Source organism: Cavia porcellus, unplaced genomic scaffold (assembly GCF_034190915.1).
Source record: "Cavia porcellus strain 051 isolate PalLab524CR breed Dunkin Hartley unplaced genomic scaffold, mCavPor4.1 scaffold_11, whole genome shotgun sequence".
In the NCBI taxonomy this organism is placed as follows: domain Eukaryota; kingdom Metazoa; phylum Chordata; class Mammalia; order Rodentia; family Caviidae; genus Cavia; species Cavia porcellus.
In genome coordinates this window covers 59,445,404-59,459,884 of record NW_026947494.1, presented here as the reverse complement: position 1 = coordinate 59,459,884, position 14,481 = coordinate 59,445,404, and the positions used below count along the sequence as shown (strand labels likewise).

Sequence of the window (14,481 nt, the reverse complement as noted above, 5' to 3'; positions counted from 1 at the left end):
AATACTATACACTTGTTTGATTATTGTTGAACTCTCCTAACTAGATAACAAGCCCAAGTGTAGCATGAGAAATTTACCACTAGCACCTAGAACGAAACCTGAATCAGGGTAAGAACTCAGCCAAGATTTTTGAAGTGAACAATTTATCTAGTCTAAGTCTGGTGGGTTGTTTGTTTGCTTCTGTTTTTCGGTAATTCTTAAAATCTGGAGGTGGTGGGACCAGGTTAATAGTGCTGTTTGAGTGGGGCAGAGTGAGGAAAAGGAGCTGCAGTCCCTTTACCTTGGAGTCTCAGTCAACTAGAGAGACCCCACGCCTTTGATGGGTGGCAGAGGAGCCGGAGGCATGGTAGCTGGCCCGCACTTATAGTATACATTGGAAGCTCCTTAGGCATTGCTCACTGGGAACTCCCATTTTAGCTACTTTTGAAGACCTACAATGTCTCCAATGTTTTGGTTTTGTCGGTTTTATTCTTTACTGTTTTGTTCAATTGTATTATAACTAATGATATAGGCAATTCTATTAGAGATAGCGGGAGACATTATGGTAACCATTGTTGATCACCTGTATTATGTTTTTACATTATCTATTATGTCCACCCTTTTGACTTTTGACTTGACCGATTCTGTTCTGTTATGTCACATTTGGTTTTACTCTCTTCCAAAAAAGTAATAAGAACCGTGGGAGCAATGAAACCCAAAATGTGTAATAGTCATGGTACAAAAGAGAGGAAAAGAAAGTACTCTAAACTATATAACTGCATGTATATTTAAGTGTATAAGATAGAAAATGATATCACAGAGTTTTATTGGATCAATGAACAGAACTGTTTGCAGTATCATTGATGGAATGTCCACTTTACAAGCTTTAATTTTGTGACTTGAACAATTATTTCTAAGATGACAATATGTAATCCATTAACTAGTGATTTCCTACTGTTCATTTTTTTTCTGTAAATCTGTATAACTTGTACCCTTTCCCTGCTTTTTTTTTCTTTTCTCCTTAAATAAAATTAAAAAAATAAAATAAAATAAAAAGAATGGGAGGAAGGAGAAAACACTCTTCAGCAGCTAGGCCTACACCTCTTAAGGAAGGCTAAAGCTAACCCATCCTCTTGAAAACTGGAAGTAAGGACAGCCAGGGGATCTGAAATGCATGCTACCCTGGCTTCTCCACTGACACAGAGGGGCAGCCACACTTTCCGTACCCACAATGTCTTGCTTCTGGTTCCTTTGACCCCATTTTGGCCCCAAAGGTGCCCTGTGAGACACTGTCATCCCTCAGTATCCAGGACTGCCTCCCCAGGTATCATAAGGCCCCGTATAAAACATGGCATAGTATTAGAACTCGACCAGGGCACTTCCTTCAATTCACTTTAAAGTATCTCTACACTACTGTAATATCTGGTGCAGTATAAACACTATGCAAATAGTTGTTGCGCTGTATTGATTAGGCCATAATGACAAGGGAAAATCTGTATCTGCTTAATACACATGAATTCAGTGTTCCTCAATTGTTTTCCAGCTGTTGTTGGTTGAATTGATTTGTTATTCTTGTTTTTTGCTTGTTTGTTTCGTTTTGGTACCAGGAAGTGAACTCATGACCTTGTGCTTGCCAGGCAAGTGCTTAGGCCACTGAGCTAAATCTCCATCCTGTACCTGATTTGAATCTCACACAAAAATGTCTCCCATCTTCCTTCCTAACTCACTACCTTGTCTGACCACAACAGCAAGCACTGTGGTGGCCATGTCTGCCTCTTGTAGAGAAATATCTTGTAAGCAGGGCATGGTGGGACTCATCTGTAATCCTAGGATTCTGGGAGGCTGAGGCAACAGGATTGCTCAGCCTGGGAAATTTAGCAATTTAGAAGACCTTGTCTCAAAATAAAAAATAAAAACAAAGAAAATAAAGGGCTTAGGTGAAGCTTATTGCACAGCGCTTGGGTTTTATTCCCAGCATTGTGAAGTGCCTGAGACTCATTATAGTAACCATATCCCTTTCTGTCACCACCTTAATAAAGTGGGGAAGTGCAATAAAAATCAAAAGTCAGTGGCAGGAGTAGAAGGGAACCCGCGTCTTTGATACTGAACCTAACAGGAGCCAGAGGACAGGGTGGGCTGCACGTCTCTACGTACTGTCCTAAATGGACCTGAGCAACATTTCCTTTCCTCGGGCTCCTAAAGGCCTTGATTTCCTTAAAGTCTCAGAGTCTTTTGGTCTGAATCCTTGATGTGCTAATAGATTGTTTTTGTTTGAAGTCATAGTTTGGGAAGCTGCCTCTCCTGGTAAAAGTAAGTTTCTGCACCTGGGATGAATGCAGATCTTAAGACAAGGTCCCTCTATTTTTGAGAATATTACCAAGGCGGAAGTAATATTTTTATGCTGTTCGAAGGGAAAACTATTATCCCCTGTCTCATTTTTGGGTTTAGACAGAGTTTATTATACTATTATGGTTAATATCAAAGAATGAATGCATACATACACTTACTAACACATGCACAAAGAGTCATCCAATGGAACACACAGGCACACAGGTACAAGAATATTGATTTAGGACCCCAGGATACCAAAATCAGCTGATGATTAAGTCCCCTATGTAGAATGGTGTCTTGCTTGTGTGTAACCCGAGCACATCCTCCCATAATCTAAATCAGCTGTAGATCACTTACAATAGCTAACACAATGTAAATGTCATTTAGGTGGTTATGTTTAGGGAATACTCACAAGAAGAACAGTCTATACACCTTTGATTGTATTCCTCAATTTCCCTGTCACTAGAAGGCAATACCCCACACCCACAGTTTAAAGGAGGAGAAATTTAACGTGGCTCACATTTTAAGAGGATTCAGTCCATGGTAAGAGGACTCCAAGGCAGAAACAACATGGCCAAAAGTAGCTGTGAAGGAGCACAAGGGAACAAAGTTGGAGAAGAAGGGCTGTATAACGCAGACCTTGAGATCATAGCTCCATGACCCACCCAGACACACCGGAAGGATGCAGTAATAATCTCCTGGGCAGATCCCAAGCCAATCAAGTTGACACTCTAGATTATCCATTCCAGTACAAAAGCAATATTTTCCCTAATATTTTCTATCTGAGATTGTTCAAATCCACAATGCAGAACCCAGACATGGAAGGCCAACTTCACACAACACCAAGCTTTAGGAGGACTTAGGGATATGCACTGAGGAGAAAGGGCTAAGTGCTTACATTCCAGCAAGCAGAATCCCTAAATTGAGGGAGATGGAGAAGGCAGAGTCTTTGTGAGGCCCTGCTAGATTTTTAAATTGCATCATGTTTTGTATTTCCCCAAGACTTGACATTTGTCCTGCCGAATTCCAGATGCATCTCGCTAATCATGTGCTCAGCTTCTAGAACATTCATCAGGAACGGGTGTGCACGCAGCGGATAGTGCAGCAGTAAGTCTTCTGCAGAGTTAGAGGCTGGAGTCCCAGTGAGCTGTGCCTACTGGAAGCTGCACAGAACCAGGTGAGGTGCCAGCCCCAGGCATCCTCTGAGAAAGCTCTGTGAGTCATCCACTGAAATACCAGGGACAGGACAGTGCTGTGGTTTAAATCTTAGCTCTCAAGCCAGATGGTTTACTTTTTTTAATTGTAAGCTTCACCACATGAACTATGTGACTTAGGCCAAATAACAATGCTGTTACTCAGTCTCCCCATCTGTAAAATGGATCTAATAATGGCACCTGCCTCACCACTTTGCAAAGGTTAACTCAGTGAATGTAAAGAAGCATAAACAGTTTCACCATTCTTGGACTTCCCTGACCAATCTGTGATAATCTTTCTCTCCAAAATCATGTTTTATTTTCACAGCATCTATCACTATCTAAAATCAATTTCCTTAGTTATTAAACTTTAAATGACTGAGACGTTTAATAACAGGTTGCAATTTATACTCAAATGATAGACTGTTAAATGGCCATCAAACAATCCAAGTTTTATTTTTCCTCAACACATTGTCAAGATTAAAAGTGAAGCTACCAAAAAGCATGTGTAGCATACTCTAATTTCATTATTTCCTTGATATATATACTTGAGGTTTTTATTTATAATTCCTATACATGCACACATATACGTTAATAGTAGCTCTCTAAGTGAAAAGATAAAAAGGATTTTAATGTTTTGAGCTTCTAGTTTCCAAATTTCTGATAATGAATATATATTATCTTTGTAACTACAAGGGAAACATTGTTTATTACAGTGTATGGGAAGCTGGAGATGGGAGGAAAAAGAGGATAGGTCCCTCTCTCTGTGGATGCCGCCTCTGCAATTCTGCTGAAAATCCAGACCTCATTCAGTACTTGTGACACTCCCAGAGAGAGAGCTTCTCTCCCAAATATGAGGCTACCTCATAGCCCCTGATGCCTCTGCAGCCTCTTCTAGAACTTGTACAATCAATTTTTTTTTGCATTACTTTCTTACTGTCATAAAAAAAAGTTTTGTTTTCCTGAGTGGACTCTCACTGATACTCTGCCTGACCCATCATCCTTTTCTAGTAATCTATCACAGAGAAACAACAAGAGAAGGCGACGGTTAAGCCTCAATGGAAAGAACTGTTCATTGTTGCGTTATCATTTGGAAAAAGTTTGGAAGAAAACATTGATGTCCATAGATGGGTTGAATTTTGCACTCCAAAAGCAAAAGTTCAACTCCTAAACCCTGGTACCTTTGTATTGGGGACCTGGACTAGATCCCAATCTCCCAAACAAGTGTACAGCAAAGACTTAAATAAATGAGATAAGTGGTATGATTTTAGGGCTCCAGGAGAATCAAAACCCTCTGCAGAGTTCGAGGACTCTAGTGGCTAAGACAGGGGATGTAACTGGATAGCCTGTATTTATTTAGAGAGTTACAGTGGAAAACAGGAAATTGAACAGACCTTGGGAGTGGTTCAAAGACTTTGCAAGTAATAAATTAGGACAACAAGGAGGAGTATCTAGGAGAAGATCTCCATGTTACATTTCACTACATGGGTGAAACGCCTGCGGCTGCAGTCTTTATTTAGTCAACTGGAGTAGGAGCCAGGGGTCCTCAGCCATTATCTTATCTTCCCCTGGCCACGCAGCAGCCCTGCCCTGCACGTGTGTTCAATTTCCAGTTTCAACGGCTCCCAACACCTGTGAATGTGCTCTTTTTTGAGACAGGGTATTTGCAGATGTAATCAAGCATAAATGAAGTCCTAACGGGATTAGAGTGGGCCTTAATCCAGTGACCAGGGTCTTCATAATAAGAGAAAATGGGGCACAGATGCATAACTAGAAGGCCATGTGACAGTGGAGGCAGAGCGTTGCAGTTGCAAGCCAAGGGTTGCTGGCAGGAGCTAGAAGACGCAAGGAAGGACCCTTCCTCAGAGCCTGCAGGGGGAACATGTGCCTGCCAACCCCTGGATTTCAGGCCTGTAGCCCCTAGGGCTATGAGAGAAGCAATTGTGCTATTGTAAGCCACCCAGTTTGGATTCACTTGTTTAGGCAGTCCTGGAAATTAATGTAGGAAGCCGTAGAGGATACATATGCTAAATAATAACATAAAACTTAATGAAAGAACTCATTTTGAATGCAGTTTCCTTAGTCCTGTTGTAGATATTCAGGGCAATAAATCTGGTTTAGCAGCCAGTAATGTATTCTGGCAGTCATCAGGTGGTAGGCTTCTTAGCCACCTGCAGCTGGAGTCGCTCACAAGTGGGCCTTAATATTTTCCCCTGAAATATAGTTTAAGTGATTTAAGAAGAGGAAAAGAAGCTACTGTTCTTAGTTTCCACCCTCGAGTTCTTTCAGACTTCAGTGGAGCCTTAATTTCCAGCTAACTGAGCTGTCAGTCTTACTTAGAAGGAACTGGTTTCCTTCAGTCAGAGTTGGGAAGGTATCACTGAAGCCTGAGGAGGTGTTTGCCAGCTTTCTCACAAGATGAGGCTCTTCCAGTCCCAAATGAGAGAAACCAACCTTAGCTAACTTAGACATGGAAGAAAGGAAAGAAGGAAGGAAAAAGGAAGGAAGGGAGGAAGAAAAGAAAGAAAAAGAAAGCAAAGAAAGAAGGGCGGAAGTGAAGCAGGGACAAGCCTGGGCTGTGTCTGGACACAGGGCAGATTCAAGCCTTAGCATTGGCAATAGGTCTAAGCCACTGTCTTCACTCAAGAGTTTGGACTTTGTTTTGTTTTGCATTCAGATGTCCAGATTTTTCAGACACAGACTTGATTATGGAAACAATTCAGGTCAGGGGTCCCTGGACCAGGCAGCTATGGCCAAGAAGGAGCAGGGTCTCATGAGTCAGGTGTGGTAGGTAGGTGAGGGCCTCTCCATGTGAATGGGAGCCAGTTCTTGGAGCAGGGGAAAGAGAGGGTGGCAACTGCCTCTCAGAGGCCTCTTCTCCTGACTGCCTTCCATAATTCCCAACCCTAAGCTACTGCTCTGAGAGCAGACTTTCTCTCCGGGTAATTCATTTTTGTGTCCCTTTCTTGTCTTTCACACACCATTTGAGATCAATCCACTTCTGAAAAGCCTCTTCCGTGTCCTTTTCCCCACAGTTGCACCCATGTGGAATTTGGATTCGTCTTGCACAGGTGTGCATCGCTGTGAAATTCTCTTTCGGAGGGAACTCCTTTAGGATTCCTGAAAAGATACAGCTCTTTGCACAATGACGCCAGGAAATGAGAGCCAGCAAGTTCTGATTTGGGTTATCTTTCTAGTGGTGATGCTGGGTCATATCGAATCATTACACTAGTTTCCCTCATAAGCGGTATCACGGATGGGGAGGCAGACTGATTGTTTGAAGGGTGCAGTCTACAGGGCTTTTCATGACAGGAAAGCTGACTGCTAAGTGGAATCCACACACTAAATCAGTGATGGCAAAATTTTTAGAGACCAAGCGACCAACTACAACCCAAGGCTCACTTATTTATCGCAAAAGTACCAACACTGCTATTAAACCTGAATAATGACATTTTAGTTTGGAGAACTATTGTTATCTGATGCTAGGCTGCTGTGGTGACCTGGTTCGCATGCCCACATAGAGGGCTCTGCATGACCACTGCAGTGTATGTGCCGTAAGTTCACCACAACTGCCCTAAATGGAACCAGTCACCAGCTTCAAAGAATCCAAGCAATTTCCTTGGGTACTTTTATGTTTTACTCTTTCTCCACAAAAACTACCTTAGCTATCACATCATCTAACATTAACTAAAATGAAACAGCTCTTAAGGGTCACAGGAAGGTATCGCAAAGTTTAGAAATGTTCATTGAATTTATGGACACGCTCTGCCTACATTGGACTGAGGGCCAGTGTCACTTTCACATGACCATCTGCTCTCCAGTAAGGCGGATTCACAATAATCCCTCCATTGGGGAGAGCTGAGAGGATTAAGGTAAGTTTAAAAAATATTAGAGCAGCTCCTGTTATGTGGCAAGTGCTCAAAAAATGTTAGCAGCTCTAAGGATCTTCTGACCCCTACTGGAAGCACCTTCTCTCTGTAGAAGAGGCGCTCGCTTGCCCTGATCTTTGTTCACCACTGAAGCAGACACGGCTGGGAGCCCCTTCCCCTGTATCTCTAGCAGAGCCACTGTGGTGCCCAATGTGTGAGGGCTGCTAGAGAGCCAGGCTGTATCACTGGAACAGAGATGTAATAAAGAAAATTGTGACCCCAAGGTTCCATACCTGTGTAAAAAGTGTGTAGCCAGTGGAAAGAGCATCTAGATGGCAGAAGTGCAAGGATGGAAGGGAAGCTTTTCACGTTTGCACTTTCAAACCTCTTAACTTTTTTCAGTGTTTATTTTTTATTAGTACATGTTTGCATTAAAGATTGCATTCACTGTGGGGAGTTGTTAACATGTACATGATACATCTCAGTTTTTTTTACCCCCCATTTTTAAATCCCTTTTTCATTTAAGAAAGATTTACCTCCCTGCTTGCTATTATCTATCTTTTTATTTTGCTCTTCATTTATATTTGGGTTTCTCATATAAGAGAAACTCTGTGATATATCAGCTTGTGTGTCTGATTTGTTTCACTTAATATTATCATTTCAAGATACATGCATTTTCTTACAAATGACTCGTTCATTCTTCTTTATGGCTGAGTAATACTCCATGGTGCACAAATATCACATTTTCTTTATTCATCTGCTGATGCACACGTAGATTGCTTTCAAGATTTAGCTATTATGTATTGTACTACTGTAAACATGGGCATGTGCATATCAATGTAATATGATGTCTTTAGTTCTTCTCGGGATGATACCTAAAAAGGAAAAGAGCTGGATTAAATTGGAATTTCTACTTCCTAAAGAATCTCTACACTAGGGGCTGGGGATTTAGCTCAGTGGCATAAGTGCCTGGCATGCAAGCCTGCCGTCGTGAGTTTGATCCCTGGTACCAATAAAAAAAAAAGAATCTCTACCCTGATGTCCATAGTAGTTGTACTATTTTACATTCCTGCCAACAATGTAGTAGAGTTTCTTTTTCTTCACAACCCTACCAGCACTTGTCATCATTTGACTTCTTGGTGATAGCATACTTTCTGGAGTAAGATGGAATCTCAGTGTTGTTTAAATTTTCATTTCTCTAGCAGCCAGAAATGTTGAATATTTTTTCACGCACTTATTGGTCATTTATATTTTTTCTTCTGAGAAGTGTCTATTCATTTCAGCTACCTTTTATATATTTCTCTACTCTTCTAAAAGTCTTAACTCCTCTTATGATCATTTAGGATCTCTAATCAATAAACTAACTCTAGAAGAGTGGAAAGAATTTGGGCTTTGGTCGAAGTAAGGTTCACGACAGAACCTATCATTTATTATCTATATGGTGCTAAATTACAATTCTCCCAGTCTCACTTTCCAATATCCTTGTCTATAATATGGAAGTACTCATTTCTGCCTCACACAATTAAATAATACATGTGTAGTGGGTTTAGACCATATTAGATATTCAGTGAATGGTGGTTTCTTTAATGCCACTAACTTTCCTGATGTGTATCAGGCTGTGCTATAGCCCCAAATTTCAGGTTTAGGAAACTTAATCCCCAAAGTCATATGTTAATGTTATTTGAGAAGTTGGAGCTTTCGCAAAGGACTGGCAATCCAATCACGGAGTAGTGGGTTAGTAGGTTTTGGAGGGAGCCTCACTATCAGGTGCCTTGGGATGTCTTGGGCCTCTGCTGCAAGGAGGTCATTACCAGACATGCTTTCTCAGCATCCAGATTTGTAAGAAATAAATTTCTTTTCTTTTTAAATTATTCAGTATCAGGCTGGTTGCCACTCAAATGTTAACATATATAGGATTGCCCAGGATAAGAGCCACTTACTATATAAGTAGATGCACATTACCTTTTGAAGGAGACTTGAGAATAAGCATTTTTAACAAACATCCAAGATATGCTCCTATGTACCAAAGCTTGAAAGAACCAAAGTCTCATTAATCCTTATAATATGAAAAATGACATCAGTAATCAAATTTTTAGATGAGAAACTGAGGCTTACAAGGTTAAGTGATTTGCCACAATACCAGGGCAATTTCCTATACCTCTGATTTCAGAGTTCAGCTCTTCAGTATGAAGATAGAAATCTTTAGTGATGGTATTTGAGGCATCCAAGACAGAAAAGTGAAAAAGATATTTTTTTGCTATAATCTATTTTTGGCACACCTGGTAGGTGATTTGTAGGGATTTAGAAGGCAGTTTATATCACCTGATTATGTAACTCTGTACAGTTAATTTAAGAAAGGATGCACCTGATCCAAGTGTCTTGGGAACTTTCAACACTGAAATGGCTGACCAACTGCCAGTTGGCTTTCTAGAAGGATAGTTAGAGATTTTGCTGACAGACAAGCTTCCCCCTTCCTTTATTGTATAGTTTGAGCCTTAATAAGGGAAGGATGCACTTGCTGGTAAACAAAGTTCTAGAAAAATCTTAGACCAGGAAATGACAAATCTTGGCTTGAACCATTACAAGTGAGGATGGCCATCAGCCAATATACTACCAGGTAGGCTATTTATACTGCAAAAGGAAATAACTTTCCTTGTAGGCTACTTCTTTTTCAAATTCTGCCTAATCCCAAATATTGTTCCAGAAGCAACAATCTGGGTTTGGAACTAATATAACAAAAATTTAATGGACATCCACATGGCTTCGTACTATAAATGCAATACCCTATGCCATTATTTTAGAGGTTCAATGGTTAACTGATGCATTAATTTTCTCTTGTTGCTGAGATAGAATACTCAATGCCCAACATTAAAAGGGGAAAAGGTTTATTTAGCTCAAAGTTTGTAGAGGTTTTAGTTCATAATCAGCTAGCTCCAAGTGACACATGGCAGAAGGCCAACAGTGGAAGTGGCAGTGGAAGACAACAAAGGCAACAAAGGAGGAGAGAAAGAGAGAAGGACAAACCCCTTGCTGTCCCCTACAGTGGGTTTATGCAGGCTACCTGCCCTAGGGCAGGTGTAGCACTCACAGCTTAATCCCAGCAGTGCACTATGAATCGATCACACACTCAAGATTCAGCCACCTCCCAATAGACGCTGTGACCACATAAAGTTTTGAGGGGAAAAGATAATAACAAATGGGTCTTTTAAAGGGAAAAATCATAACAAATGGGCATTTTAAGTCAAGATTAGCTTGATTTCTGTCTCTGACCTTTTCATTTGCTTCTTGGAAATGGCTCCTGAGCACATCTGTAAGAAATGTTCTTCAGGCTGTTGTGGAGAATTTTTTTTGTATCAATTTATTTTGAGTAAAGGATACTTGAAAAAGAAACTAACTATGGACAGGGATGCTGAAACTAGCCAGGGGAAAAAATCAAACCCCAACTTGGTACAGAGAGTTCAACAATTGGATATGAAGTTTTTGTACTTTAAAGACATTTGAGGTTGTGGCAGCAAAATCATACAAGCTAAAGTTTCCCCATGAGCTTTGGGAAGCAAATCCAATTTCTTATCAAAGAAATGAGCTTATTTCTTTCTACTTCCAATTAAAGACAGAACATGATTTTCCTTGATGTTGGTAACTCAGCAATTCACAGACATCCCGAGTGGGATTACAACTCAACAGTTAGCAGGGTGAATATGGAAAAGAGGTTTGAGTATGAATCGGTTTAACTACACGAGGCTGTGAAATACATGAGGCTCAGAATTACTTTTTTGCCTTCTTTTTGCAGAGGAGCATAAACCTCGATTAAGTGAGAAGTGCTGGACTCTTGGAGAAGCCAGTAACTGTAAAATAAACCATTTTTGCACTGTGGACATGGCCAATTTGTGGTGTTCACTGACCATGATTAAGTAAAATCAGAAACATTAAAACCAATTTCTGAAATCTAGCTGAGGACCTAGAGCAAGAGTTTATGAGTTGGATGAACACTATTATACCTGCTAGGAATTTTCTTATAATCAAATGTATTTATGCATCACAAACCATTATTTACTTTACATTACTGACTTTTACAGTTCAAAGTGAACATTTTTAGGAGAAATACTAACCAGCTTTGTCTTTGACATCCAAAGTAGCATTGTCTCTTCAGTACAGACAAAGCCAATGTCTCGAGCCACCTCTGAAGCTGTGTTTCTTAGTAAATAGAAAAACATCAGTCATTAAAATTCTCAACCAGGAATCAAAGACAAGAAATGAGTCAGGGGCCTTCTCTGTTGATTTCAGTGTGGTTGTAAGAACTACACCTGTCTTAATTTGCACTATAGAATTCTTAAACTCTAGACCCAAGCAAATCAGATGCATGCCAATTTAAAGAGAAAGGCAAATACAGGAAGACTAGCTGTGTCGGTACAAACAACTCATATGCAATTGAGAAATGTGATAGATTCTTTGAGTCACTATCTCACCCACTCATTCAATGACTGTTGAAAGAATGCAAGGTCAGAAGTCAACCTCCTAGGTGACCCTAAAAGCAGTGCTCAGTATGCTGGCTGAAACGTAAGTAGCCTTTTATCTTTCGAAATACAGCTAATAGCCAGCCTCGTGGTAGTACGTATCCCAGCTACTAGATAGGCTGAGTCAGGAAGATGGACTGAATCTAGTTCCAAGTCAGCCTGGGCAAAACAACAAGACTGTCTCAAAAAGGTATCTTTTAAAAGAAGATAAAATGTAGCCAATAAGCATGTGGTTTGTACCCAGTTCAATTAAGCTTTTCTACTTTGATAGTCTAGGTATAAAGAAACCTGTGAACACTGAGGGTAAAGATATCTAGCTTTGCCTCATTTCCCACCGTTTTAAGCACTCCTTGCTGCTTACTGGTTTGCATCTGCCCACGTGAAGAAATGCTCGCTCTCAATTCTCCTTTCTGGCCTTTGCCTTTCCATAAATGAGCATCCGACTAAGGGATAACTAGGGGAAATCCTGGCTGTCAATTTTTTAAAGCCATATTTCAACCTAATAGTGGGGAAAATGCTACAAAAGAGACGATAAAGAAAGCAAATGTCTTCCCAGATAATCTTTCATCTCCAAAATTCCATACTTCACAAATAGGAATATGGAAATCTAGTTGAGTAAGTAACTGTGTAACAAGAGCAAAAAACTTTGTTAGCCCAAACTGGAGAATTCAGTCTTTTCTCTCCTCTTTACCACTTCCTGTTCAATTGTCCTCTATTAATTTTTTTCATGCCACACTCAGAAACCAATAGCACAAAGTTACTGAACATAAACATCTCTAGTCTACCTCTTTCTTACAGTTTTGTTCCTCATTTTTCTTCCCACTTCCCCTTAAGGAGGATTTGTCTGTCTTTCCTAAATGGGCTGCAGTCTGTAATTAGTTTTATGAATTTTTTTTTGCAGGATCTTTTTCTTAAAGTTTTTTTTTTCATACAAAATGCCATTAGGACTCTAATCTCAACATAATGATCCAGAATTACAATGAGTATTTTGGGGGGAAAAAGAAATAAATAAAAAGAAGATTGGTTACTAATTGTTAGAAGGCTTTGCTGACAAACAGTTGTAGCCATAAATTAAAACAGACAAAAAAATTCGAAAAGGCACCATTTGGTAACTATCTTGGTCTTTCTTAGCCACACTCTCTAGATTATAACCACCATCCTAAGCCCTTAAGAGAAACAATGTCCCTTGGAGGTATTAATGTTGCGCCTCTCACACAGTGGTTTCTGCTTCATATTTTTTGTTACTAGCTATTTCTTGACCCCATCATTTCTTTGCCTCTACACTAAGTAGAGTTGTGCTTAAAACAGCATCCAGCAACCAAAGCCACCTCTCCTCACCTCCACTGCCGCCCTGGGAGACACTGGTCACCCTCCACATTCCCATGGTGTATGAACCACATTCTGTCTCTACTTCTCTCTGGAAGTTTCAATTCTTAAAACTCAGTAATACTGAATCCCTTCTTAGTTTCCCCCAGCAAGTTGAATTCCTCTCTATGAGTACGTTTTTCTTTCAGAATTTTTTTCAAACCTTGCATCTTGTTCTTTTTGCTATTTTGTAGGCTTCTGCCTAGCCTTGGATCCATTTTGTTTAGGTGACATCCTTTCCTGTCAGTTTTAGACAGGAGCTAATTTCTTTTCCAATCTTTTATCATATCTTTAAGATGTTGAAAGAAAACGTGCCCTATATATTCAGTTCTATTTTTTTTTCTTTCTTACTTTTCTTTTTTTCCTTTGTTTTTATTTATTTTTTTAGACAAGATCTCACCATGTAGCCCAGGCCGGCCTCAGACAGACAGTTCTCTGGCCTCACGTGTTGGATCAATGGTTCTTCCGGAGGGGTCAGTAAGGACTCAGAACGGAATAAGGGACACTTTTACATTTACTTTTAACCATTTTCCTATTCCTTGAGGTTTTCATCTATAAGGAAAAATGTTTCTTTTTTACACTGATCAGATGGGCAAGTAATTCCTACTAAATGTTTTTAAAGCTCCTTTAGTATTATGATTAGTGAGACATTTTCATGCGGAGCTGTTTGATGACCAGGGAAACCCAGATGGCGGAAGGCTGAGAGGGACAGGGAAGCTTGTTATTCCCCTTGTTTTTGTGGGCAAGTGCTGCTTTTAGCAGGAGTCTAAATCGTTATGAAATAAGACAACTTGGGTTATTTTGATCCCTGTTAGAACCTCTGATTCAAGAGAAAACCCGGCCAGGTGCAGTGGCCCATACCTGTAATCCTCATTACCCAGGAAGATCAAGAGTTTAAGGCCAGCCGAGACAGCATCTTGAGTGACGAAACTCCATCTTGAAAACAAAAGGACTGCAACAGCAACTTTGTTTCAAAAGGGAAATCCAGGCCATAGTTTCTCCTCTATACAGTTTGATTCATGCAAAATCAGTTACGTTGCTATGGTAATCAAGCATGTGCGCGCACCCATAAATAAATAAGGAAGAGGACAAGAGAAAAAGTCTGGCAGGACATACTTCAGAATATCAACTCTAGCTAGTAGAATCGTGAGCAGTTTTCACCTCACACGGATCCCTTCTACTTGCCATTGTATGGACTTTTTGCAATTAGTAATTAGTAATATTGTACTT

General features: G+C 40.2%; 1 long non-coding RNA gene across 1 annotated transcript; it reads right to left on the bottom strand.

Annotated features, from left to right (window-relative positions):
- Positions 1–7,742: 7,742 nt before the first annotated feature.
- On the bottom strand, positions 7,743–14,247 carry LOC134478010 (uncharacterized). The gene is made up of 3 exons (XR_010050352.1): positions 14,113–14,247; positions 11,482–11,566; positions 7,743–8,247 (listed from the first exon to the last, which is right to left on the bottom strand). It is a non-coding gene; the product is annotated as an uncharacterized LOC134478010 (long non-coding RNA).
- Between the last annotated feature and the right edge of the window lie 234 nt (positions 14,248–14,481).